We start from the raw sequence: 27,247 nt of genomic DNA, 5'->3' as shown, positions 1-27,247 counted from the left end.
TCTTAAATATGGAGAACAAGCAGAGGGTTGCTGGAAGGGTTGTGGATGGGGGGATGGGCTAAGTGGGTAAGGGGAATTAAGGAATTTACTCCTGAGATCATTGTTGCACTATACTAATTACCTTGGATGTAAATTTTAAAAAATTAATTAATTTATAAGTTTTTAGATAAACTAAGAAGGGAACTTCCTTAATCTTATAAAATTTCACAGTGAACAAATACCAAGCATGATACTTAAATATTAAATGTTGAAAAATTTCTCCCTGATATTAGGAATAAGATATGAAAACCTCTAACATTATTTCTATTCTAATTGATTGGAGGCCTATACAGTCCATTAAGGCAAAAAACAGAAATAAAATATACCAGGATTGGAAAAAAAATAAAATTCTCACTGTCTTGCAGATGCTATTATTTTTTGTGTTTTAAAAAAATGCAAGTAAATTATTAAAATTAATAAATGGATGTATCAGGTTTTCTGGATAAGGTTTAATATTTTAAAATCAATTTTATTTATATATGTTAGTCACAAACAGTTTGAAAAGGCATATTAAAATGACTTATAATACTATAAAAATTTGATAAATATAAGTAAATCTAACAAAAGATCTGTAAGACTACTACACAGAAAATTATAAAACATAACTCAGAAAATTTTAAGAAAACCTAAACAAATGGAACCATTTACCATGTTGATGAACTAATGAACCTAACATTATGATAATAATTCTCCTCAAATTGATGTATGGATTCAATGCAAATTCAATAGAATTACCAAAAGATATATTTTGTGGAAATTGACAGAGAATTTCAACTTTTACATGAATGGACCAAGCTCAATGGACCAAGACCAGCAAAGACAATCAGAGAAAGAGAAGAAAAGTTAGGAGTACCTGTTCTCCCAGATAACAAGACTTATTCTTTAGGCTCCATTATGACAGTGTGGTAGTGGGGCAAAAATAGAAAAACAGACTATGGAACAGAATAAAGAGCCCAGGAATATAACCATATATATAGGGACACCTAATTTACAACCAAGTTTGGCACCACAATCACAGTAGGATAAGGATAATTCTTTTTAAGAAATGACACTGGGTCAACTAAATATCCACTAAAAAAACAAAAAACAAAAAACAAAAAACAACAAAAACCTTAACGCTCACTACATACCATACACAAAAAAATTAATTCTAGATTTATCATAGATGAAAATATGAAAGGCAAATTAATAAACCTTCCAGAAGGAAAAAGTAAAGAATATCTCCATGACCTGCAGGTAGATAAAAATACTCCTTTAGCGGGATACAAAAGGCATTAACCATAAGAAATGTTCATAAATTTCACATTAAAATTAAGAACTCTTTATCAAATACACCATCACAAATGTAAATAGGTAAGTAACAAATAGAAGATTTTGCAACACATGTAACCAAAAAAGCTTCATATCCACAGTAGTCAAAGAGATTCTATTACTCAATTTTTTTTTTTTTTTAATTTTTTTTTTTTCAACGTTTATTTATTTTTGGGACAGAGAGAGACAGAGCATGAACGGGGGAGGGGCAGAGAGAGAGGGAGACACAGAATCGGAAACAGGCTCCAGGCTCCGAGCCATCAGCCCAGAGCCCGACGCGGGGCTCGAACTCACGGACCGCGAGATCGTGACCTGGCTGAAGTCGGACGCTTAACCGACTGCGCCACCCAGGCGCCCCAATCAATTTTTTTTTTTAATGAGACAATGCTAAGAAGCTTAACTCCTATGTTTTCTTTAGGAGATCTATTGTTTCGGGTCTTATATTCAAATCTTTAAACAATTTTGAGTTGATTTTTGTACATGGTATAAGATAGCGGTCCAGTTTCATACTTTTGCATGTGAGTGTCCAGTTTTCCCAACACCACTTATTGAAAAGACTATCCCTTTCCCATTGTATATTCTTGGCCCCTTGGTCATAAATTAATTGACCGTACACATGTGGGTTTACTTCTGGGTTCTCTATTCTGTTCGATTGATCTAAGTGTCTATTTTTATGCCAGTACCATACTGTTTTGATGACTAAAATTTTGTAATATACTTTGAAATCCGGAAACGGGATGCCTCTAGCTTTGTTCATTCTCGAGATTGCTTTGGCTATGTGGGGTCTTCTGTGGTTCCACAAAGATTTTAGAGTTGCTTATTCTATCTCTGTGAAAAATGCCATTGGAATTTTAATAGGGATTGTGTTGAATCTGTGGATTGTTTTAAGTAGTATGGACATTTTACCAATATTAATTATTCCAATCCATAAGCATACATTATCTTTCCATTTATTCATGTCTTCTTCAATTTCGTTCATCAGTGTCTTACAGTTTTCACTATACAGGTTTTTCACTTCTTGGTTAAATTTATTCCTAGGTATTTTATTCTTTTTGACACAATTGTAAATGAGTTTACTTAATTTCTCTTTTTGATAGTTTGTTATTAGTGTATGGAAATGCAACTGATTTTTATATACTGATTTTGTATCCTTCAACTGTACTGCATTTGTTTATTCTTATACTTTTTTGGGTGGAGTCCTTCAGGTTTTCTATATTTAATATTGTGCCATCTGCAAATACAGTTAACTTTACTTCTTCCTTTCCAACTTGGATTCTCTATTTCTTGTCTAATAGCTCTGGTTAGCATTTTCAATTCTATGTTAAATAAAAGTGGCAAGAGTTGACATCTTTATCTTGTTCCTGATCTTAGAAGAAAAGCTTTCAATTTTTCACCACTGAGTATGATGTTAGCTGTGGGCTTGTCATATACGGCCTTTATTATGTTGAAGTATGATCTCTTTAAACCCACTCTGTTGAGAGGTTTTATCAAGATGAGAATTTTTATCATGAAAGGGTGTTGGATTTTGTCCAATGCTTTTTCTTCATGTATTGAGATGATCATATGATTTTTGTGCCTCATTTTACTAATGTTTATTAGAGCAACTGATTTGTGGATATTGGACCATCTTTCCAGCCCTGGAATAAATTCCACGTATCATAATGCGTGATGCTTTTAATGTATTGTTGAGTTCAGTTTGCTAATATCTTGTTGAGGATTCTGCATCCACGTTCATCAGGGATATTTCCCTGTTTTTTTGTTTTGTTTTGGTTTTGTTTTTTTTGTCTTTTGTTTTTCATTTTTTGTTTGTTTTTTTGTTCGTTTTGTTTTGTTTTTGTAGTGCCCTTGTCTGGTTTTGATATTAAGGTAGTGCTGGCCTTATAAATTGAGTTTGGGAGTGTTCCCTCCCTCTATTTTTCAAGAGTTTGAGAAGTATTGCAATTAATTCTTTAAATGTTTTATAAGATTAACCAGTGAAGCCATCTGGTCCCGGACTTTGTCGGAACAGTTTGGATTATCATTTAATCTCCTTCCAAGTAGTTGGTTTGTTCAGATTTTGTATTTATTCGTAATTCAGTCTTGGTAGGTTGTGTTTCTAGGAATCTATCCATTTATTATAGGCTGCCCAGTTTGTTGGTGTATAACTACTCGTGGTAGCCTCTCACAATCCTTTGTATTTCTGTTGTACCGGATGCCATGTCATCTCTCATTTCTGATTTTATTTTAGTTATTTCATCAATTATTTCTAGAAGTTGCTAGTTATTCTATAAAACACATTTGCCCTATAGCTTCCCTGTCTAGGAACCACTTGGGCAGCAGTCTTGGTAATTTATTCAAGAGTACAAGCCTGTTTGCCAGATCATTTCACGTGAAAGTCCCTGAACAAGAAATTTAAATGTATCATCACAATGACAGAGAACTTTTCAGAAATGCCCTCAGGTACATGCACAGCTATATGGACAGAGATGTTATGTGAGATTCGGTCAAGCATTACATGCAAATATGCTTCAACAAGTGAGGCCCACTCCATTAAATGTAAGAATTTGTTAATTAAAATAACCTGGAAATTTATTGATAGAAATAGAACAAGAACCATTTCTCAAGTAACATTCAACTTATAGTTAGCAAATCAATATGCTATAGCACAGCATGATTTAGAACAATTAAATTTATAGTACTCTGCTAAACACAAATGAAAGGTTCTCATTACTCATCCCTGTTTGCCCTAGGCCCCAGGGCAAACATCTCTGCTAATAACTGGGCACTGACTCAGAAAAAGAGAAAGGAAACAGGAGCCTTCAGGCTGTACTAAAACATAGCTGAGACTGTTCCAAGGACAAGCAATCAAGCCCCAGGTACACCAACAGCTTCACATAAATGTTAGAGAACCATCCTGACTCCTTAGGTTACTATTTTACATCTCTTTTCTCTAGGTCTATTCTTGATATATCTGCTGCTTTCTTTTACCCACAGACTATTCCAGAGTATCTTTGGTATCCAAAGATTTGGTGACCAAAGGGGATTTAAAGATTCATAGACATCTAAGTGATTCATCTGAATATATTTAATTGAAGTAAATCAATTAAAAATGGTATCACTTTCACAAAAACAAACCTACCATCTACATAATCCATGGCATTTGTTGTGTGCTTGCTGCATTGATTTAAAAATAACAGCACTGATAACAATGAAACAGTATCAATTTGCAGATTACTGTGCAAGTTAAGTACCTGGCTTTTGGTTTTATCTATCTTGAGATAAATAACATAATTGTTCAGTTTGTCAGTTTACCCCACTGTGAAAGACATTATTTTGTTTATCTTCTATGCCCCTCATAGAAAAGGCCATTTTTTGACCAAAATCTTTAACTATGGAGGAAAATAACACATTTATCAAAGGGTATTGACCCATCCATGGCATACACAGCTGTGAATGCTAAAAGAACCAGGCTGTGAGAACAGTCTGTGATATCCATATGTGACATCTGTTTCTCGTACTGATTGCCAAGGTCGATTCCCTTATTCTGGCCAACTAGGTAGGTGCTCCTTTCCTCTCATACAATTCCTGGAGCTAGAAGTTAGAACCAGGAAGACTTTCCCAAAAGAGCAGGAGTGCCTCTCTGATAAATATTTGAGAGTAGCTGCATTTTCCTTCTCTAGGAGAAGAAAATCAATTCTATATAACCACTGTGTGTCACAAATACATACTGATATCTCACACTAAAACAAATTAAAATAAAAAGTATAAAGGGGTCAAAGAGCTTTCTTCCATTTTTACTAAAAAATAAATTTAGAATCACTCTAAATCACTCCATTCAACACTCTTATCCTTTCCATCGTCCAACTTATTCTTCATCTTCTCTCAAAATGGAAAAATTTGTCAAAAAAGAAAAATTAATTACAAAAGTCTCACTCCAAAGCATCCTTCTTGTTCTCATGGACTGATGTTCCAGGCTGATTGACCCAGTGTCTAGGACACCAAGGCAGAGACTCAACAAACGCTATTTGGTAAATTAGCTGACTCCCCATCCCTCCACAAGAAGCAGTGAGGAGGCAGGACAGCGCTGGTTAAATGAGAGAAGGGAAGAGTATTTGCTAAATGGAGATCCAAACAATGACACTAGCAGAAGTCCCAGCACTACACAGTAATGAAAGCTATTTCTAGATCTGAGAGAAGAGTCAACTGGCCAAGTCAAGAGTGTTAAGTACAATAACAATAGCAACCCTTATTCATTGAATATTTAACTCTGTGCCATTTATATATACTATGTCACTTAGTACGTTGGCAGGTACTAATACTGCTATTATTCTCACTTTGCCAGTAAGAAAATTGTATTAGTTATCTACTAGCGCATAACAAATTATTCCCAAAACACAGCAAACTTAAAAACAGCAAATGTATTATTTCATACAGTTTTTGAGGGTCATAAATCTAGTTGGAAGCTGGCTATCACCAAATTGATGCACAAAGTGTAAAGGCTGTACTAGAGAAATCAAGATTTACACCCAGAGGTCGTTACTCTATTTGGAGCCCTAAGTCCTTAGAACCACTGAGCTATTATGGAGCCAATCTGGAGGACAACATGCAGACTTAGCAGACCCCCTTCTTATTTGAAAGCCACCCCATATTGGCTCCAACCTGAGAGTTTCCGCTCCATTTGACTCCAGCATGGCTGACGTCTTATCAGCACCCGGCATACTTTAGTGCAGGACCCTCAGCCTGTTCGCTTATTCTTCCTTCCCCCCCACAGTGAGATATTAGAAGTTCTGTCCCAAACAAAGTCTTCATCCAAAAACAAAGACTTGGGATCGGGCATAGGACACAACTCAGAGGTTTTAGTAATTTGACAGGTTTAAATTGTAAAACAGAATGCGGTTTTAAGTTCTCTTGCAATTCCCCTCCTCGAAAATAAATTCACATGCTCACTTCAGCTAAACACACAGGGAAGAAATAAGTTTCCAGTGACTTTTTAAAAGATTGCTAGCCATATTTCTTTAACAGACATTCATTTCCTGGATTAGACACTAAGGAACTTACGTTATCACTCTATTTTATTTATTCTGTGCATCTGTGGATTATAGAGTAGATCATGTTAAGTATCATGCTTTGAAAGGACCCTTCAGAGAAAGAACTAAATGAATTTTCCCATCTATTCTTAATATTCCCCCTACTGAATGCAGACAGCAACAGGAAAATTCAAAGCTATTATTTTTAATGTCAAATGCCTTACTAGTCCAATAAAAGGGGGAAAGATATTAAACTTTTTATACAACAAGAACCAGATAGCACATATCTTCAAGAAACACATCTTAATCAAATTGAACATAGGAAATTAAAAAGAGGGTGGGTGACTGACGGTATCCACCCTCATTTAATTAAAAAAAAAAAAAAGAGCACTGGCAATTCTTGTGAACAAGAGAGGCTGTATTCTTTGCCTGTGTTCCTTTCAGAGGAACAGTGTGGATTAATGTGGGTTCAGAAGGTTCTGAAAAACTTGAGAAATTGCTGTACTCGTTGTCCTCAGATGAAAAAGAAATATCCCTTGTTTTAGACAAGCCCGTGTTATGTTAGGAAGCAATACCAGTGAGTGGGAGATGTGGACTCCAGACTCACCTCTGTAGCCTTGACCAAGGGGATTGAAATGCCTTTCCGCTGACCTTACAGAGTGGCCGTCAACTTCAGATGAGATACCTCATTTAAGGCCTGTTGAGAAACAAAAGCCCTATGTAAGTATAAGGTGGAAAAAGGAGTCGTGTGCTTGTTAAAGTTATCTATGTAAAATACTCCAAAATCGGGCTTAAAACTAATTGAGTCACCTATCATACCAGGAGAAAAATGATAATAGCAATGTATGGAGTACTCACTGTCAACAAGGCACTGTGCGTTAGTATATTTATTCCTCCCAACAAACCCGAAAACTACATTCTGTTCCGCTCCACAGATGAGCCAACAGGTTCCAAAAGTTAAGCAACTTCCCCCAAGATCATGCAGCTCTGGATCATGCAGCAGGGCCAGGATCTGAGTCTGAATGCATGGTGTTAGCTTGCAGGCCCTCTGTTCTCTGGAGCTAAGAATTACCCTGCTCATCTTCAGGACTTGGAGGACAAAAGGAGCCTCACTGTGTGAGCACACACACAGACGCACACCACACCCTCACATACATGCAGAGATTTCACATTACGTTCTGCAAGTCAGAAACACTCCTCAACATGAACTGTGGTTTAAAGACATTATTTTAAAGCTGAGCCAGATTTGGAAATATACACAGACATACATTCAGCTCTCACTTCACACCGGAGCATCAGCAGAGAAGAATTAAAATAAAAATGTTACTGGTTTGACATATGTCTTAGCTTATTTGGGCTGCTATAACAAAAATATCATAAACTAGGGGCTTATAAACAACAGACATTTATTTCTTTTTTTTTTTAATTTCTTTTAATTTTTTTTAAAATTTATTTTTGAGACAGAGAGAGACAGAGCATGAGTAGGGAAGGGGCAGAGAGAGAGGGAGACACAGAATCGGAAGCAGGCTCCAGGCTGTGAGCTGTCAGCACAGAGCCTGACACAGGGTTCGAACTCACAGACTGTGAGATCATGACCTGAGCTGAAGTCGGACACTTAACCGACTGAGCCACCCAGGCGCCCCTTAAATTTTTTTTACTGTTTATTTATTTTTGAAAGAAAAAGAGAGAGTGCGAGTGGGGGACGGGTAGAGACAGGGGAAGACACAGATTCTGAAGCAGGCTCCAGGCTCTGAGCTGTCAGCACAGAGCCCAATGCAAGGCTCAAACTCACAAACTGGGAGATCATGACCTGAGCTCAAGTTGGACGCTTAAGACCGAGCCACCCAGGCACCCCGAGATTTATATCTCACATGTCTGGAGGCCAGAAAGTCAAGACACCAGCAGATTCAATATCTGGTGGGAAGCCACTTCCTGGTTCATAGATTGCCATCTTCTCGCTGTGACCTCACATGGCTTAAGGGTGAAGAAGTTCTGCAAACTCTTATAAGGATGGGTCTTGCCTAGAGATCAGCTTCAGCCTGGTCCCACCGGGAGTTCTGGCCCACTCACCGCACCACAGAGTTTGGGGGCCCTCTGGGACAAGGGGTTGACCAGTCACCCTGGTTTGCCTTGGACTGCGGGGTTTCCAGGAACATGGGACAGTCAGCATTAAAACTACGACAGTCCTGGGCAAACCAGGATTTTAGTCGCTTGTGAGACACTCGGTATTGGCCCCAACCTGGAGAGAAGGGAGAGACATCCAGGTGAGGCAGACACATCCCTTCTCCTGAGGAGGGAACATTGTAAGCATTAGAGGCCCATTCTGAAAAGTGGGGGATGGGCTCATCAGCCTCAAGGGGGACCTCGACAGGGCACCTCAGCAGTCGCCTAGACCGCTCAACCGGCACGGTCTCTTTCAATTCCACATCCTGGCTGTTATATGTGTATATTTGTCCACTATGTTTACAGATCAAAAGCCACAGCCAAGCTCTTCATTAAAACTAAAAGATTAAATTATCATCAGCAATTCAACCCTTGATTTGTTTTCTCCTTCCCTTTTGTAGAAGACAAAAAGAAGTGACAGACTACAAAGAGTAAAAGTTAAATCGGATGTTTTGCAATATTTCCGAGTTTCTAGGTAACCTAAACTCTCTAGACAAAAATCTCAAACAGCATTTGTCAGCCCCACCAGCTAGTGGGAGATGCAGGCTGTGGGGTTGGTGCAAATGCACTCCTCCTTGGTTGCTTCATCTCTCCGAGCCGCAGTTTCTTTTTCTGAAAACGAGGCACAAATCCTAGCCTCACAGAAGAGTTCAGAGAATTCAACACAAAGTAAAATAAATGTGCCACGAGCAGTGGCTTTTACTGATCAATGCTGAACAGAATCTGAAAGCTTGATTTCTAAATCAGTGTTGAAAGTGCGATGAGAGACTTTCACTAATTAAAATCTAGGTGGTGGCCAAAACAGAGTTCTCCATCTGCAGAAAATGCAGAGCTTCACATTCATCCTGGAGTGCTCTTGAATGGCCACTCAAAAAGATTTATATCTTGGACTTTTATCAAGTGATTCTAAAATATTAACTACAGTTATTACTTTAGAGAAAGTCAAAGGCCATTGAAAAATTTTTAAACCTAAAGTGAACACTGACTCATGTGAGTTTATTATCAGCATGTGTTCGTATGTGTGGTGGGGGGTGTGTTTCAATGAAGCCACGGTAGCAGGTTTACTGGGGAGCAGGAACGAGGGAGCTAACGTGATTCCAGCTGCATTTCAACCAGGCTCTTTACACTGGGAGCACGGTTCAGTAACTGCACTTACACGTAAATGGGTTTATCCTTGTAATTCAAGTAATTGCTTTAGTATTTTCAGTACCAACCGTGTATGAAAGCTCTATATAAAAGCTGGAGAAAATTCCCAGGGGAAGGAAAGTATCTATAGATCGGCCTATGAAACTGTATACCATTCCCACTTTCCTTCACCTCGTAAGGGAAAATAACAGATATGCTAAATAATACCCATTTCATGGTTTGTCAGAATAAAATGAGATCGTTATGTCAAAACCTTTGGTAAACTGTAGAGGCTCTTATCAATGAAGGTGTGACTATCCTAAGTATTATGAAATTCAGAGTACTATTACACACACACACACACACACATGCTCGCAAGTGCACACACACACACACACGAGTTATAGACAAATGTGCAAACCGTAGGAGTAGGAGGGGGAGGCTGGTTCTTCTCAGCTTTTTGACAGGAAGGCAAATCTCCTCCCCTAAAATAAAGCAGTTTGAGATGAAACTGCAAAGATTTGGCAAACGTAAATACCCACTGGTTAACTAGAAGTGAATTATAAACAATACCTACTCAGGGTTATAAGCATTAATGGGGTTAAGTAGAATTTCACACTTGAGGAATTTCATATGCTCAATCTTGACCCAGCTTCAGAAAATATGTGGCTTTACTGTAAAATGCCCTAGAGACTCAAGAGGCATGCTGTTAGTTTGTGGGCAAGAAGCAGCAGAATTTAAATCAGGATGGAAAATTAAACACATGGCACTCTCCCCTGGCCTTCTGTTTCTCTCTAGGTGGGAAAGAATCTTACATGACTTCTCCTTCCCTCTAAGCCTCATGTCTAACAAGTCTCCAGCCTGAGTCAACCTCAGAGTGTTTTTTTCTGACCACTCCTTCCTCTCTACCCCACACCACTGCCTCAGTGACTCAACACCTGGACATTCTGCTGCCCCCCTTCTTGCCAGACTCAGGTCCTGGAGAATTCCCCAGCCACAGTCTTTCCCAAATGAACTCATCTTTCTGTCTGCCACCAGATCAATTCTCCTAAAAGAGAAGTTCCAGAGGCCCACGAAAGGCTCCAAGGAAATCAGAAGTTCAATGGTCAAGCCAGTTTGGGAAACACCACTTATATCTCCTTCTTGGAGCATCACTTTTGCACATTAAAGGTTCTGATAAGTCCTGCAGTAAGGATACCAGCTTTACTTTATTTAACCCAGATTCTTCCAACTAAGTAATGTAACCAACAACCCCTATGAAATAAGCACCATTATGAGGTTTCTATTTTACAGATGATGGGACCAAGACCATACAAGGTTAGATAACTCACAAAGGTCACACAGTACTGAATGCCAGTGCTAAAGTTCAGACCAGACTGACTCCCAAGCTACACACTTCTGGTATCCTAGAGCACTACAAGTTGAGAAACAATCTCTTGGACGTTTCTGCCATCCCAGGCTTCTGATCAAAGATTTCCACCAAGTCTCCCTACATACAATTTATATTCTTTTTTTTTAATTTTTTTTTTATTTTTTTTTTTTAATTTTTTTTTTCAACGTTTTTATTTATTTTTGGGACAGAGAGAGACAGAGCATGAACGGGGGAGGGACAGAGAGAGAGGGAGACACAGAATCGGAAATAGGCTCCAGGCTCCGAGCCATCAGCCCAGAGCCTGACGCGGGGCTCGAACTCACGGACCGTGAGATTGTGACCTGGCTGAAGCCGGACGCTTAACCGACTGCGCCACCCAGGCGCCCCACAATTTATATTCTTTAACTTAGAGAGCCTTGCTACTCAAAGTGAGGCCCCAGGACCAGCAGCTCATCAGATGCAGCATTATAATACCCCGGCCCCAAACAATACCAGCTCTACTGAGTCAGAATCCACATTTAACTCAGAATCCCACTTGCAGGGCACCGCCCTGAAAAGATTCAAGTCAATAATGTAACCTGCGCTTACTATTCTTCCATTGGTAATTTCACCTTCCACAAACCATGTTCCCTGGACTCATCAGCCAGGCGATACAATTGGGTGGTAGCAGTCAGCAAACAGTATCCCTCTGACTTGGCCCCCGCCCACTCTTACTTACTCCTCAAAGTCCCCCCAGATAGTTCTGGGACTTCCCTGCAGGCGTCTCACGTGTGTCTTAAAGTCTGCCATCCACTCTTTCCCTCCTTTCTCATTCCGTCACCATCTTTATTCTCTGCCAACCCCAAGCTCTCAAGCATGCCACCGTCAGCTGCCGGCGACGGTGCCTGTCCTGATGCGTCTGACGCTGGGCCAAGCTTACTGATGCAGGTGTGCAGGATATGGAGGGACTGCCCTGCAGAAGCCAGCATGAGACCCTCAGCTTCTTGTGGACACAGACCGTGAACGTTTCTTCCACACAGCCCAGCGTGGAGCACAGAGCCTTCACACTCAAGACGGAGGAAGAGGCAGGGCAGAGTGGGAAATCCAGCGATTAGGACAGAAGGATTATTCGTTTTACAAAATGATTCCTTACAAGGATACCTCAGAAACATATATTTCTAAAAGATTTGATTGACAAGAGTGTTTTGCACACTACTTTGCAGAGAAAGGCCATGACTGTGGCCTGATGTGAGATACAGGCATACGCTCTTTTGGAGGCAAGACGTGTCCCTGTGGGGAGGACATAGACAAAGGGGAGGAAGGAAATCTAAGGGCCTGACTCAAAGACGCATGTGTGACCCCTGGAAGATTCATAACTTAAATGACCCAAATTAAGGAGCTAAGTAACAGATGCCTCCAGGCTGAAGACGGGGACATAGAAGGAAAAGGCTGGTAGAGGAGAAAGGAAGTGACAGAGGAGCTGATGCCAAGGAAGCTGACCAGTGATGACTTGAAACCCCAGATGAAGAGGCCGTGATGGCATCTGTCCCCTCTCCGTGAAAGCAAGGAAGGTGGCCAGGACAGAGAGTTGTCTGAAGACCTGCAAGGCACCCCACTCCTTACTTCCACAAAGAGGAAGGCAGGTAAAACCTAAGACGATGAAAGGGATGTTCGCTGCGCTCATTCCGGTCCAAAGACAGGACGCTGGACAAAGGCTGGAGTCATCCTGGGCGGCCACTTGGCCTCACCCACCCACCTGAGCAATCACAGGGCCCAGCCGGATTTTGAATACAGTCACCCACTTTTTATCCACCTCCACCACTGCCTGTCTCGGCCAGTTACCTCTCACCCTCTGCAGTTAAAGAGCCTCCTGTCTGGTACCCTAAATCTTCTCCTGCCCGTCCCCTAATTCATTCTCCACACGGAAGCAGGTCCAGCCCTGAAGAGCAGCATGCTGGTGCCGTCACTGTTGCATGAGACTCCCCAGCGCTCCTGAGATCCTCTAGGCCTGCACAGCACTGGGGCAGAGAGCCGCCGTGATGGGGGCCATCCGACCACCCGGTCCAAACAGCCACTCCTCTCCCGCTCGCTGTCTTCATGCCATTGCCAGTCCTTGGACGAGCCAAGCTTTCCCCCACCTCAGAGACTGAGTACGCCAGCCATCCTTTATCCCTGGACCGCTCTTCTTTGCACACAACCTGTCAGGCCACCCGGCCCAGCCCCTCACCCGGGTTCCCCTAAGGCCCGGATTAAATGTCACTTCCTTTGTGACATCATAAATCTCTCAGGACTCCCCAAGACCAGAGAGGAGGCCCCTGCTCTGCTGTCTTATATTCCCCCCAGCACCCCAAACTTTCCTGATAACATGTATCATAATTCCATTCAACTAATTACTTATGCACTTAAAATAATTAATTTCTGCAAATGCCAGGGTGGCAGAAACCGTATTTATCTTATTTATGACTGCATCAGCAGTGCATAGTACATATGCTTGGCATTTAGTAGGTACTTAACAAATGTCTGTGGAAAGAAGGAATGGAAGGAGGGAGGGGACAGAGGATGGGAAGAAGACAGAGCTATTTTCTAGGCATTTTAGACAATCAGGAATTTGTTGTTTTTCTCATCAAACTCCTCCAAACAGTATTGTCAAACAACTAAAACGGTTAACTAACTTCGTTCGGCATCATCTGTCCATGGAAAATGATAAAAGCAGGCAAGACTTCACCGAAGTCAAGATCAGCAGGTATCTCCAGTTCTACAAGGAAAAATATCGTTCATCTAATTCTTGACTGCCGTCTAAGTTTTAATTAGGGAGAAAAGCAGTGCTGGGCAGTGATGGCCAAAACTGAAGTCTTAACACCAATTTATCCAAACAAAACACGACATGGATCACATCTCCATCTGTTCCCATAAATCACCAAAAATATATTCAGAGAACATGTTACAAGTGTGTGCATATACACGCACTAGAACATTTGCCAAGATAAAACAATATTACTATGTCTGTTTAAAACATTTTGCTTTTTTCTTTGCAATGTGAATTCAGTGTTCCAGTGGAAAATATTTTTAAGCAGAAAAGAGACACCTCATCTTTGTCTGACTTACATTTCAACTCAGCTCTGCTACACTTCCAGAGGCCTTGTCTGAACAACTTGATGGATGGCACCAGGGACGGGAGGAGGGACACAGAACAACAAATAACTCCCACGCCTTGTTTTACCCTCCTTCCTCCAGTCCCCTTAAGAACTGTAATTAGAGGTTTAACCCATGACCCATACTGATTCCCACCTATCTTCCCTCTCTGCCCTGTGGTGAGGTGTAAATGAACAGAGAAATATCAAAAAGCAACATCAGCAGTAGAGAGAGGAGGTTGGTTAAAGAGAAAGAAGAGAGAGGAGATATTCCGTTCACCAGAAACAGAAATCTCAATGAACCAGCTGTTCAAAATTTGCCAAACTGACATGTGCCCTCCTTTCACTGAGGATACATCTTGCTGAATGTTCTCTTTCTGGATTTCTTGCCTAAGCTCAATACCATAAATGTATCTTAAAGTCTTTCAGGAGCATTTACTGGTTAACTAAAGACAGGTAGGGCGCCTGGGTGGCTCAGCTGATTAAGTGTCCGACTTCGGGTCAGGTCATGATCTCATGGTTCATGGGTTCCAGCCCCGCATCGGGCTCTGTGCTGACAGCTCAGAGCCTGGAGCCTGCTTCGGATTCTGTGTCTCCCTCTCTCTCTCTCTGCCCCTGTCCTGCTCACGCTCTGTCTCTCTCTCTCTCTCTCAAAAATAAACGTTAAAAAAAATTTTTTTTTAATTAAAAAAGACAGGTAAAGCCACTTTTCTGCTATGGTTTAAAGATGCTAACTCATGGATATTCACTGCTAAAGTTCTGATGTGCTCACTGTTAGAAAATGGTATTTGGATTGTCTCCCTTTCCCTGTCTAGGGTTCTACTAGTCTCAAACTTACAATAGGATCTTGAGCAGGCTAATTATCAGTTCTTCAATTTCTTCACCTGTAAAATGGGATAATTCAGTACAACCACACTATTTCAAATGGAACTGTGTGAATATTTTCCCAAACATACGGTTTTAATATAGTTCAAAATGCAGTCTTGTAACTACATTAACAAAAATTGGCAAGTACTGGCCCTTTAAGGACTAACTTTAAAGAGCTAAGCATAATTGTCAATAGTCATTGTATAGCGATTATTCAAATGTTAACAGGTGGTTCACACCTGAAAGCAATTTCTTATGTTAAATAAGTTAAACAGTCCCTTGGACTTCCGTGTAGGTGATGGCTTTGCTCTTCTAACAAATAATGTTCTACCAACATTAGCCTAATCTGAGTGCACACACCTATACGGTTTTCTTGCACTTTTCCATTCTTATCCATTCTGCCACAGTGATGTCCAGTATTCATCATCTGTAGGGTTGACTGCAGGAATGAAGAGAAGGGGTGGGGGGGGGGATACCATCTGCCGCCAGGGGTTTCACTTTGCTCCCATCCCCCGACACAATCTGAGCTCCCCACCCTTCTTCAGCAGGCACATGTATTTACTTCATTATACAGAAACTCTCTTCAGGGGAATTTTTCATCACTAAATTAATAAAACGGGGACTCCGTTGGAATCAAGAAACAGAAGCTCCTCTACCTGGTCACAGGTTAGTGCTGAAAATCTTATTCCTAAATCCACGTATTCATAAACACAGAGGAACACTCTGCTTCCCATCTTTGTAGTGCCTATGTGTGACTGGTAAAATCACCTGGCTGGCAAAGCTGGCCATCTTTCCTTCTGAGATAAATTGTGTTTTCACTTCTCCGAAAGGTCCTAACATTCTCTACAAGTTTATAAGTAGAGGAGTTTCTGAACCCAGAGTCCTATTTTATCAAATTTCCTTGCTTCCAATATTTTGACAGGTGGAATTTTCCATTATTTCCACATGTGTGTTCTAACAAGTGGTCTCTCCTAAGGGCTCCTCAATCTCTGTTGCATTTGATGTTTTGCCTCTGCTGTTTCTACATCCTCTGCTTTAGACTGATCATTACCTCCGGGCCCACAAAGTGCTAGAAAACAGCATCTGTAGAACCAAAGAGGAACATGTCCTGAGGAATGGCTCATAAATTTAAAAGCAAGATGGGCTGACTCTGTGTTCAGAAGGGCCTCTTCCTGGTTTTGTTGTTGTTGTTGTTGTTGTTGTTGTTGTTGTTTTCCATAGAACTTTGGATAAGGTTGTAACAGACGAATAACCCACAGATAGTCTGCATTCATTTTAGAATTAAATTGAGCATTTTACTAAGAAATAACATCCATCCTTTAGATATAATGATACTTCCAACAATAGTCATTATTCATGAGTGCTTACTATTTGCCAGGCACTGAGCCAAGTGCTTTTCTGACACATATTTAATCCTCAAATCCACCATATAAGAGTTATTATTTCCATTTTCAGGTAAAGAAATTGAGACTTAAAAAATGAAGTAACTTGCCACAGTGACAGGTGTGATAGAACTAGATCTAAGTCCATCATTGCATTTGCACCTAATGGACATACTATACTGTGTCCCAGAGGTTTGTTTGGAAAGGTTTTTGTTAATCATTAACAATGTATTCACCCTCTACTGTGTGCTACTGCATTAGTCTATCCACAGGTCTTGCTGTCCTTTTCCTCTCTAGTCTGTTATCTGTCCATACATCAGAATAGCATCTCCCAAGGAGTAATTCTGAAACCATTTGCATCAGAATCATCTGGATGCCTGTTCAGACTGCAGCTCCCAGACTCACCCCAGAGATACTGAATGAGAACCACCTGCACTTTTAATAAACACCCCAGTTGATTCTCCTGCACGCTAAAATTTGAGAACCACTTCTATCAGTACATCATCTGTTCATAATCTTCAAATGGTTTTCCCAAAATGATACAATGCTCGTGGCAGGCTGAGTAGTGACCTCACAAAGATGTCTGCATCCCAATCTCTGAAACCTGTGAATAGTAACTTCACAAGTCAAAAGGGACTTTACAGATGTGATTAAGTTAAGGATCTTGAGATGGGAAGATTATTATCCTGAATTACCCAGTTGGGCCCAAGGTAATCACAAGGGTTATTAGAAGAGGGAAGCAGGAGGGTCAGAGTCAGAGAAGGTAACTTGACAACAGAACCAGGCATTGGAATGATGGGGGTGGAGGGTAGCACACCAGCCCAGGGATGCAGGCAGCCTCTAGAAGCTGGAAAAGGCAAGGAGACAGATTCTTCCCTCGAGCCTCCAGAAGGAATGAGGTGGTCTGCCAGCAGAGTTTAGAGTTCTTACCCCCAGGCTGTAAGAGAATATATTTAGTGCTTTAAGCCACTAAATTCATGGAGATTTGTTAGAGCAACAACAGGGGACAATACATTGTTTAAAGACCTCCACAGGTCCTCAGTGGGCCAACTCCTTCTCACTCCATGCCTCTTCTCTCTCATCTCTCCACACTGAACTTGAAGCTCCGGTCATGCTAAACCACATCCAATTCCAAAAATGCCAAGCTCCTTAATACTGTACTTGAACATTTGCTTCCCCCAAACATGTCAGCTGGAGGAACACCAGTTTATCCTGGAAAGAAATCCAAATGTCACTCCTTAATACCTAGAGATGGAACCAATTCTCTCCTCTGTAATGGAACTTGGATATATATATACACTGTTGTTCTCATCACGTTCTGCTATAAATATGTGAAGCCCACAGCTACAACCCATTCATCTTTATACCCCAGGGCCCATTCACAGTGCCTGGTCCAGAGTAAATGCCCAATAAAAGTTAGTTGAATTGAACTAAACCCTGAGTAGTTGGCTGGAAAGCTGTAGATGTATTCCCAAATGCCACCTTTAAAGAAAAGCATTTAAGATAGTCCTATTTTATAACTTCCAGCAGATCCTATATCACTGCTGTTTTCCCATGTATCCTCAGTGATAACAAATTCCCACCCATCCTTTTGAAAGGTTTGGATTTAAGAGGTAAAAAAAAACAAACGAATACTATACAAAGATATCTACTAACCAAGGAGGACGATCCAGCCATAAAGTATGATTTTAGACTGAAATGAGTCAAAGCTGTCATGTGAAATGACTCGTAAACCAGCTCTGATGGCATTGACAATATACAAGTTCTGGTATTTTAGTCTTTTAAAGCCTATAAAGTATTTATGATTATATTATCAAAGTATACTATTCGCCCAAAAAGCTGAAAACATGACTCTCCTACAAAACAGAATGAATGCACGTGAAAGGATGTAACGAGCTCATGAGTGAATGAGGAAAACAGTAAGTTGGTAAACTGACTCAAAGAGCATTGGAAATTTAATAAAAGTCTGTTAAAACAGTTTGTTAATGAGATACGGAACTGGTTAGTGCCCTGTAAGGCACCAAACCAAAACCTTTACGGTTACCTTATCTGCTTAACAAAGATGATTTCTAGCAAACCATCTACCTACAAACCCACAAGTCAATGTATAACTTCACATAGTTCGAGCCCTTAATTATTGATAGACAACAAAGTCAATGAACAGTACCCTCTCCCAGAAAAGGAAATAAACCGAGAGAGGACATGTGGTTATCCTTATAGTCTAATATACAGGTTTTTGATAACTTTTTCAATAGTATTTTAAAAAATAGATTACAAAGGTGGCATCTGACTAGTACCACAAAACTTCAGAGGAAGTAAAACACACTGGGAAAATGTGGAGATTCACATAGAACTGGGCCTTAAAGAAGAAAAGGACAAGTAGACATCAATAGGCTTTAAGTATCATTTTACAATACATTAAGACCAAATTTTTCTCCAAAGAAAGGACTCTAATAATTTTAATACGAAAACAATTTAAAGAGATTTAGAAATTCACTTTACTTTTCCAGAGCTATGACTATTCTGAAAATCAAGGTACAGCTGTAGCTCCTGTTGCCAAACTCTGAATCCAGAATTCTCTTCCACCTGCAGGCCAGTGCACCTGTGTCACCACCACCAGCGCTAGCCCCTGGCAATCCCCCACCCTTTTCTCCCCCTACTGCGCCTGCACTTCAACCACACCAAACAACTTTTCACTGGCCACATAGGACGCGGCCTCTCTTTACCTCTTTACCGTTGTGCAACTACGTATGTGTGTGAGAGAGCGCATGCGCATGTGTGCTCTACGAGAATCTCAGAAGAGACGCTACTTGAACGTTAGAGGAGTAGCGGGGGGAACTACAACACTAAAAGGAAGCTCCAGGGAGATGAAGATGAACAGAAGAAAGAAAACAATGATTGAAAGCTTGGGGCAAGACGCTGGAGGGTAAGCATTCAGATACATGAGATGTTAATAACTGTAGGGCTGTAATCAACATGGAGGAACACAGCGAAGGAAAAAGGTGCTGCTCAGCCCTGAACTTGTACGCCGGCCTCCTACTCCACATGCCCTTTGTTCTGTGTGGCCTAATTTTTAAAATCGTAATTATGATTAACATAGTCTTCTATTTGGTTGCCTCTCAGTAACCACCAAGTCACAGAGCCTTTTGGCAGTATCTGCTTATGGTTTCCGAAAGCTATAGGAGTGTGCACAGCTGTTCATTGTCCTCTTATGGATTCATTCAAGTTAGATTCATTAAGTGTGAACTCTGAGATAATATTAACTGTGTATATAATTAACTATGTAAATAAAGTACATTAATATTTTATGAAGTACTATTAAGATCTGCTAGAATGGCAGAAACTATAGTTCGTTTAGTTAGGAATATTACAGTATTCTGCATTCATATTTGCTATCTCTCCAGCTTGGTTATAATGTAGTTAGATATATTTGAAGATAAGGAGATTTCTCACTCACTGTTGTATTCCCACGGTGGACCACAATGTCTGAGAAGAACATGGCAGGAACATGCAGTAATTGACAATTTAAGGAACGTTAAATAAGTGAGCTGAGGGATGAACAGAAAGTAGTGTTCTTTGATTTTCAAACTTTTTTTTGAAAAGTGGAGCTTCTTTAAAAATGTATACAAAATCCCGATACATGGAAGAGATCAAAGTGGATGGCTCGGAGAGAAGCTGAACAATGGCGTGGGCAGAGCTCTCTTCCCATTCTCTCCACCTCCCACCAACATAGCTCAGGAAAAAAGTGGCATCAGAAATATCATCCTGACAGACCAAGGTAGAAAGTGACTTTTAAAAAACATTAGCTCTGGTGCAGGGGTGCCTGAGTGGCTCAGTTGGGTAAGCGTCCGATTTCGGCTCAGGTCATGATCTCATGGTTCCTAAGTTTGAGCCACGTGTCGGGCTCTGTGCCCACAGCTCAGAGCCTGGAGCCTGCTTCGGATTCTGTGTCTTCCTCTCTCTCTGCCCCCCCCCCCCCACTCTGTCTCTCTTGCTCTCAAGAATGAATAAACTTAAAAAAGAAATTAGCTCTGGTGCCTTTTCATACTTTTCCCCCCTATCTCCATAACAACTTTTAATAGAGTAAAACAAGACTGTATACCATCTCAAATTTTGTTTGCCAGGTCTGTGATGTCTCATGAAAATGTGCAGAAATTGTCAATCACTTTGGAAGTGAAAAGTTCAACCAGATAACATATTGCCAGGTTCTTTCTCTTTTTTTTTCTTTTTCATTCATTGGAATGCTCTAAAAATCATTCTTCTATTTCACAGGCATCTGTGACGAGCAAAAAGTACTGAGTTCTGTCAAGTTCACACGAAACGGAAATTCACAGAAGTCAACACTTCCAATCAATGCAAATGATCTTGATGGAGAAATTGACAAGATTTACTGAGGGATGTATCCAGGCGCCTTCTCTTGTCAGGCCATAGAATCCCCAAGCTCTGTGATCTGTCATTAAACTAACTGGGGGACCCAGGAATTGGTGCTGGGGCAAGGTCAGGAACAGAAAAAAAAAAAAAGTTTAGGACAGGATAAAAGAGCAATTTTAAAATCATTACTTTTTAACAATGAACACAGCTATTATTCTGAACCCCAAATCATGGATGTGATTGTCAAAAAGACAAAAGAATAGCAGGATAAACTGTTGAAACCAATCTCTTTATAGTAGATAGTAAAAATCTCATTGCAATTCAAAAGATAAATGGCAATTAAGTAGTTTCTGTTAAGTGTTTATTGTTCACCTTTTATGTGGGTGGCCTTTTAAGTGATTTTCTTTTTAAAGGAAAAGAAAGTTTGTTCTCTCCACCATTTGAACCAAACATGATGCAAATGCATGCAACCATCAATTTTAAAATAATAATCGTCTTGATTTTCTAAGCCGATAAACCAACCACCATGCACCACTTCCTTTTCAGGCGGTTGTTTGCTTGGCTTATCACGGTTAACTATTGCACTGTGACTCTGCATGAAGACGGTAATGTAATTAAATCCTATTAACACATCAGGAATAAAGCCCTTTAATGGGCACACAAGGCTTTGAGAGGCAGCTCGTTCCTGAGCAGATTTAATATCCTTAAATTAAGCAAGTGTGAATGGGAAGATGAATCTTATTAAAAACTTAAATCTGATTATATTTGAAAATTATTGGTTTCTTAATGTAATAAATTATCCAATACAGACTAGAACAAATAATATGTCCTAGCTTCACATAACTCCACTCTATAACAAGTGACAAAAGAAATTATGTGTGACTGTGGGGCAAAAAGAAAGGTCTTTTTATAAAAGTCATTTTGCATAATGAAATACCTAAATCATTTTAATAAACATTTGGGGGGGGGAGTGCAAATGACACAGTTGGAGAGGGAATCATTTACCCTATTCAGAAAGGGAATGTGGAAATAGTGATGCTAATGTTTTTTTTTAAATTGCCATTCTGGCCAATTTGTTGTAAATTCTGAAAAGAAAAGCTGCAGCTTCTGTTGTTGGTAGCGAATTCCTTCTCCAGAAGGCTAATGCAAATGTAAGCCATCTGCCACGCATTCTGCTGAGAAAGCTGGAGTCGCAAACAATGGGCCAACAGTCTCTGAATACTAACACACACACTCCGCGGGCAAGAAAAGTTTGCATTTTCCCCAAAGGTATACTTTGCCTTGCCTCCTTTCCCATCATCACCAGGACCACCAGGCACCCACTCTCTCTCCCCCAATCCAACTGGCACCAGGCAGGCTTCCACATGATTAGTCTGATGATGTTCACAAGGAGAAGCCCCAAGAGAAGCATTTCTGTTCAAACTGACTGAAGCAGGAAGGCGAGACCTGTTAAATTATTTAACCAGACAAATGCTTCACAGTGTGCGTGTTTTAACTTATTCCTATTTTAGCAGAATCTGGCGTCGCCCACTGCACTACACATCCGAGCCTTTGCGTGGGCTTTATCCTTTCATGACTGGTCCCTTTCCGAGGGCTCAGGAACACTGACCTCAGCTCATCTGAAAGCCACCGCCTCACCAGCAGATGGGTGCATTAAACAGAATGCACCGGGCAAGGGTGCCGGCGCGTGAAACCAGGGTCTGCTCGCACACTTTCAAGTAATTCTTTCCACTCCATTCGAGGAAACTGGAATGCTCAGTTGTTTGGCAAGTGTGCCCAAATGTCTCATTCGACGACGTGATGAAACATTTTAAGTATTGTTTGGAGTTTGGTGACGGGGCGGAGGGAGAGGCGACCCCCAGTGAAAAGCCATCGCACAAATGCTAGCTTCCCTTCTCCCCAGATCTGGCCCCTGCCAGCTTTCCTCTCCAATCTCTTCTTGCTCCGATTACCATGTACCCTCGGGCCTCTTGCTGGAGGTTTCCCAAATTTGCTAGACTGTATCCTATCTTCCTGCCTGTGTACAGCTGCGTTCACTGCCTAGAATGCCTTCCCAAGACCCTCCCGCTACACACCTCCTAGGCAGGGGTCTAGAGTTTGCTCTAGAGTCGGTCTTCCTGGGTTCAAATCCCAGCTTCCTCACTTGGTAGTTGTGTGGCTGTGGACACGTTACTTAACTTCCCCATGCCACAGTGGACTCCTAGAAGGAGCATAGTAAGAATATAACCTACCCCGGAGACTAACTAGGGGAAGACACAGAAAGCACGTGGCACAGTATCTAGAATACTGCGTGTTCAATAACAGCTATGACTAGCCTTTCTTTTCTGGAACCTCAGGCTCTCATTTGCCATCCCCTCTCTCTCACTCCTTGATATTAGTTAATCTTTCTCTGCGTGACCACGTGCTTCTGTGCAAGTACATGCTTATGCTATGCCATTCATCATCTATTTAATTAGGTGCTTATATCTGTCTTTTCTGTTAGGCTATACATTTCTTAAGAGCTTATTCTTACTTGTTGTATCCACAAGGCTTAATACAGTACCAGACATATAAAAATTGCTTCATAAATATTTATTAGCTAAATATAAGAATTAATGAATGAATGAGTTTAGTTAAGAGCTGGGTTAAGCGTATAAACCAAGATAGAGAGGAGATAAATGCTTCTCATCATATATTTAACGGCGATGGCCAGAGAAGACCAGAAAAGGACTTTCAGGTACTGAGGAGGATGGAGAGCAACTAGAACGTTTAATACACTGCTGATGAGAATGTAAATTGCCTCAATAACTATAAAAAACTGTTTAGCAGTAGCTCTAATAAAGCTAAATATATCCCAATCTGATGGCCCAGCAATTCCACTATTTAATATACACCCAGTAGAAATGAATGAATATATTCACAAAAAAGATATGTAAAGCATATTCACCACAACTTCTCAAAATAGCCTCAAACTTGAAACAACACAAATACCCATCAGCAGGAGAATGGATTAAAAATGTGTACAGTACCATTATATAGTGAAATATACCTAGAATTTTTTTTAAAAGAGGGAATGCAAGAATCCCCCTTATCCTAAGTTTTACTTTCCACAGTTTCAGTTATGCTGGGTAAACCATGGTCTGGAAGCAGATGATGTTCCTCCTGACATATTTTCAGAAGGTCAATAGTAGCCTAACAGGGAGTCACAAAGCCTGCACAATTCACCTCACTTCATCTTGCAGGCATTTTATCATCTCAGATCATCACAAGAAGAGTAAATACTATACAATAAGATATCTTGAAGCAGACCACATTCACATAACTTTTATTATAGTATGTTATTATAATTGTTCTATTATGTTATTGGTTCTTGTTGATAATCTCTTACAGTACCTAATTTAGAAATTAAACTTTATCATATGTATGTATATATAAGAAAAAACACAGAATATATAGGGGTTTAGTACTACCTGTGGTTTCAGGCATCCACTAAAAGTCTCCTATGAATAAAGGGTGCTACTACACTGATATAAACAAAAATAGAAATAAATCTCCAAAATATTATGTTTAGCAAAAGAATCCAGATACACAAAAGTATGTATTATAGAATTCCATTTATATCAAGTTCAAGAACAAAGCTAACTAGGATAGCAAAACTCAGAATAGTGATTATTTCAAGGGGGAACTTTCTAGGGTAATGGGGATGTTCTACATCTTGGTCTGAATGTTAGTTAACACAAATACATACATTTGTAAAAATCCATTGAGCAATACATTTCAGGTCTGTGCACTTTACTCTGTATAAATTATGCCTCAAAACAATTGTCATAACACTGCTGGCAGGCATGTACATTGGTACAACCTTTCTGGAATGCTGTCTGTTAATAAATATCAAAAGCATCCCCAAACCATTGACTCAGAAAGCCCACTTGTAGGAATTTATCCAAAGAAAATAATTAAACAAATGCACAAATGTATATGTATAAGGATATCTACTGAACTGAAGTTTACAATAACAAAAACTGAGAATACTATAAGTATTTAATGGTGTGGAATGTTGCACAATGAAATACTAGGGAAACAAAAAAATTTATAGGTCTATAATTATCGAAATGGGAAGATAATTGCAAAAGATTATTCAGTGAAAAAAAGGCAGGTGACAGAGGAGTACTTTGGTATGATCTTATTTTGTTAACACATAAATATACATATACACACATACATATATATGTACATATATATTTGCCCAGGAAAAAAGTCTTCAAGAATGCACAACAAAGTGCCACAATGGTTTTCTCTGGATGGGATTTCAAATGATTTGGTTGTTTTATTTTTGTCTGTTGCTTTCCATTAAATTTTTTTTTATTATGACCATTTTTCAGTTGGGAAATTTAAATACATAGATACACGATAGCTGAATACACATAAATGTGCACGTGCAGACATCCATTCAGCAGAAATGCGCCAACATGACCTAAGGCCGTATATGATACAAGAAGGCTGCACTCTATTTTTAAGTAAAAAGTTGTCTTGAGAAGGCAAGGAGGCTACAGGCCACCCTCTATAAAACAAGGGTAAGTCCTGCATGACGGATGAGAACAGGAGCAGTCCCTGGGGAGGTGCCATTTTGAAAGACTTGCTATGGTGGACAAGGTCAGATGGGAGACTGTCTTTTTTGGGGCCCCCTTAGGGGACATGTTTAAGTGACTCATGACCTGCTAAAATCCAAAAAGAAGAATATCCTCTTAGACGCCTAAACTGTAACTGGATGACCAGCCAAATCTTCAAGTTCAAGAATGTGGTTTTACATACCCACTAAAGAGTCTTTTTAACATCAGATTTCATCAAATAATAACAAGCTGGGGGAAAAGAAATAGATAGACAGAGAGAGATAGGGATAGATACAGAGAGGAGACAGAGATAGAGATGCCCATTTCTAGTCATTGCCAGTGAAAAATAAATTCTCATTTCTGGCATTCTTGTGTGATCATGCTTTGTCTGAGTTTCTTTCTTTTCTTTCTCTTTGATTTTCTGTTGATTCTCAATGGTTGGGTGTAAGGTCACTAAGATTCCTTCAGTATTTTTCTCAGTGTATAATTATTACAACTCAAGGACTTGGGATCCATCCGAGATTACAGTCCGTTTAAGCAACCTTGCCCCATCCTATATGCCCCACAGTACTCATCAACCTCTTCTACTCTGTTTTTAGACCTAGATGCCCTGATCCAAACCACAGGTTATAATTTTTATATAATTATTTTTAATTTGGAAAAAGCCCAGAAACTTATAGAGACGTTGCAAATATAAAGAACTTTTGCCTTGAAAGATTTTAGAGTAAGTTGCGGGCCTGATGCTCCATCATCCCAGAAAACCTTACTATGTGTATCTGACAAACACATTCCCCTGTATAACCAGAAAAAATCGGGACATCAACACTGATACATCACTAATAATCCTCAGAATCCCCTTCAAGTTCTGCCAACAGTCCTCATAATGTCCTATAGATCAGATGAATACAGTTCAGAATCACACAGGGCATTTAGCTGTCATGTCTCACCTATCTCTTTCAGTCTGGAAAAGTTACTCAGTCTTTCCTTGACTCTTAGGACCTCAACATTTCTGAAGATTATAAGCCATTTATTTCGTAAACAACCCTCAATTTAGATTTTTCTGATGTTTCTCATGAAACGGGTTATACATCTTTGACATGAATGTCACAGGAGATGCTGTGTTCTTCTCATTGTTTCCTCTCAAGGGGAACAGAATCTTGATTTGTCTCATTACTTATGTTCACTTTGATCACTTAATTAAGTTGGTATCTGCTAGGCTTCTCCACTGAAGTTATTCATTCTCCCTTATAATTAATAAATTGCTGAATATACTGAGATTTAAAGTCAGTCCAAGGAAGAAAAAAAATGAAAAAGGATTAATCAAAAGTAATAGGTAAGTGAATTCGAAGAAAATAGTTCCATGAAATCCAACACAAAAGAGACCTTCTGAAAATGAGAATACGATCAATCATGTGAAAAGTTACAAAAATAAAAGATCTAAAGAATAGCCATTGGCTTTTGCAACTTTAAGATCAGTGGTGACAGTGGCTAGTCAGTTTCAGGAGAGTGGATGTTGTAGTTTGAGGACCGAAGGGAGAGCAGATCAAGAGGACATGGGTAGGGTGGCTTTAGTCTTTCCAACCCGAGTCAAGAGGGAAGATGAAGATGAACAGAGTCAGAACAAAGAACAAAGAAACTATGGGAGTTTATACCTGATGGCTTCTATTTTCTCCACAAACTTGTGTCAACTATTAATGGAAACAGGGCATGGATGAGGTGGAGGTTTGGGGAAGATAGTCAAGGTGACAGCTGCTAACCATGGAGGTTGATAAAGGGAGTTTCCTAGGAAATCAGGAAGCACATTCGCTCTAAGAGAACTTTTCTCTTTAGTCATTTAGCCTTATGTCTCCAAGCCCTCTAGGCAATGTTTCCTGACTGGAATTCTACTGCTGATGACTGAAATCTCAGCATT

General features: G+C 40.0%; 1 protein-coding gene across 10 annotated transcripts in view; it reads right to left on the bottom strand.

Moving 5' to 3' along the window:
* The window catches only part of RWDD3 (RWD domain containing 3), a 252,870-nt gene that overhangs the window by 58,181 nt on the left and 167,442 nt on the right, over window positions 1-27,247 (bottom strand). For all 10 annotated transcript variants that reach the window (XR_015254906.1, XR_015254894.1, XR_015254893.1 and 7 more), the window contains one exon: window positions 6,964-7,053. The gene's annotated coding sequence lies outside the window, so the exon portion shown is untranslated. The remainder of the gene's footprint in view (window positions 1-6,963; window positions 7,054-27,247) is intronic.

Source organism: Puma concolor, chromosome C1, assembly GCF_028749965.1.
Source record: "Puma concolor isolate L17-30 chromosome C1, mPumCon1.1.hap2, whole genome shotgun sequence".
In the NCBI taxonomy this organism is placed as follows: Eukaryota; Metazoa; Chordata; class Mammalia; order Carnivora; family Felidae; genus Puma; species Puma concolor.
Note: the sequence above shows the minus strand (reverse complement) of the source record. Positions and strands in the feature narration are given on the sequence as shown.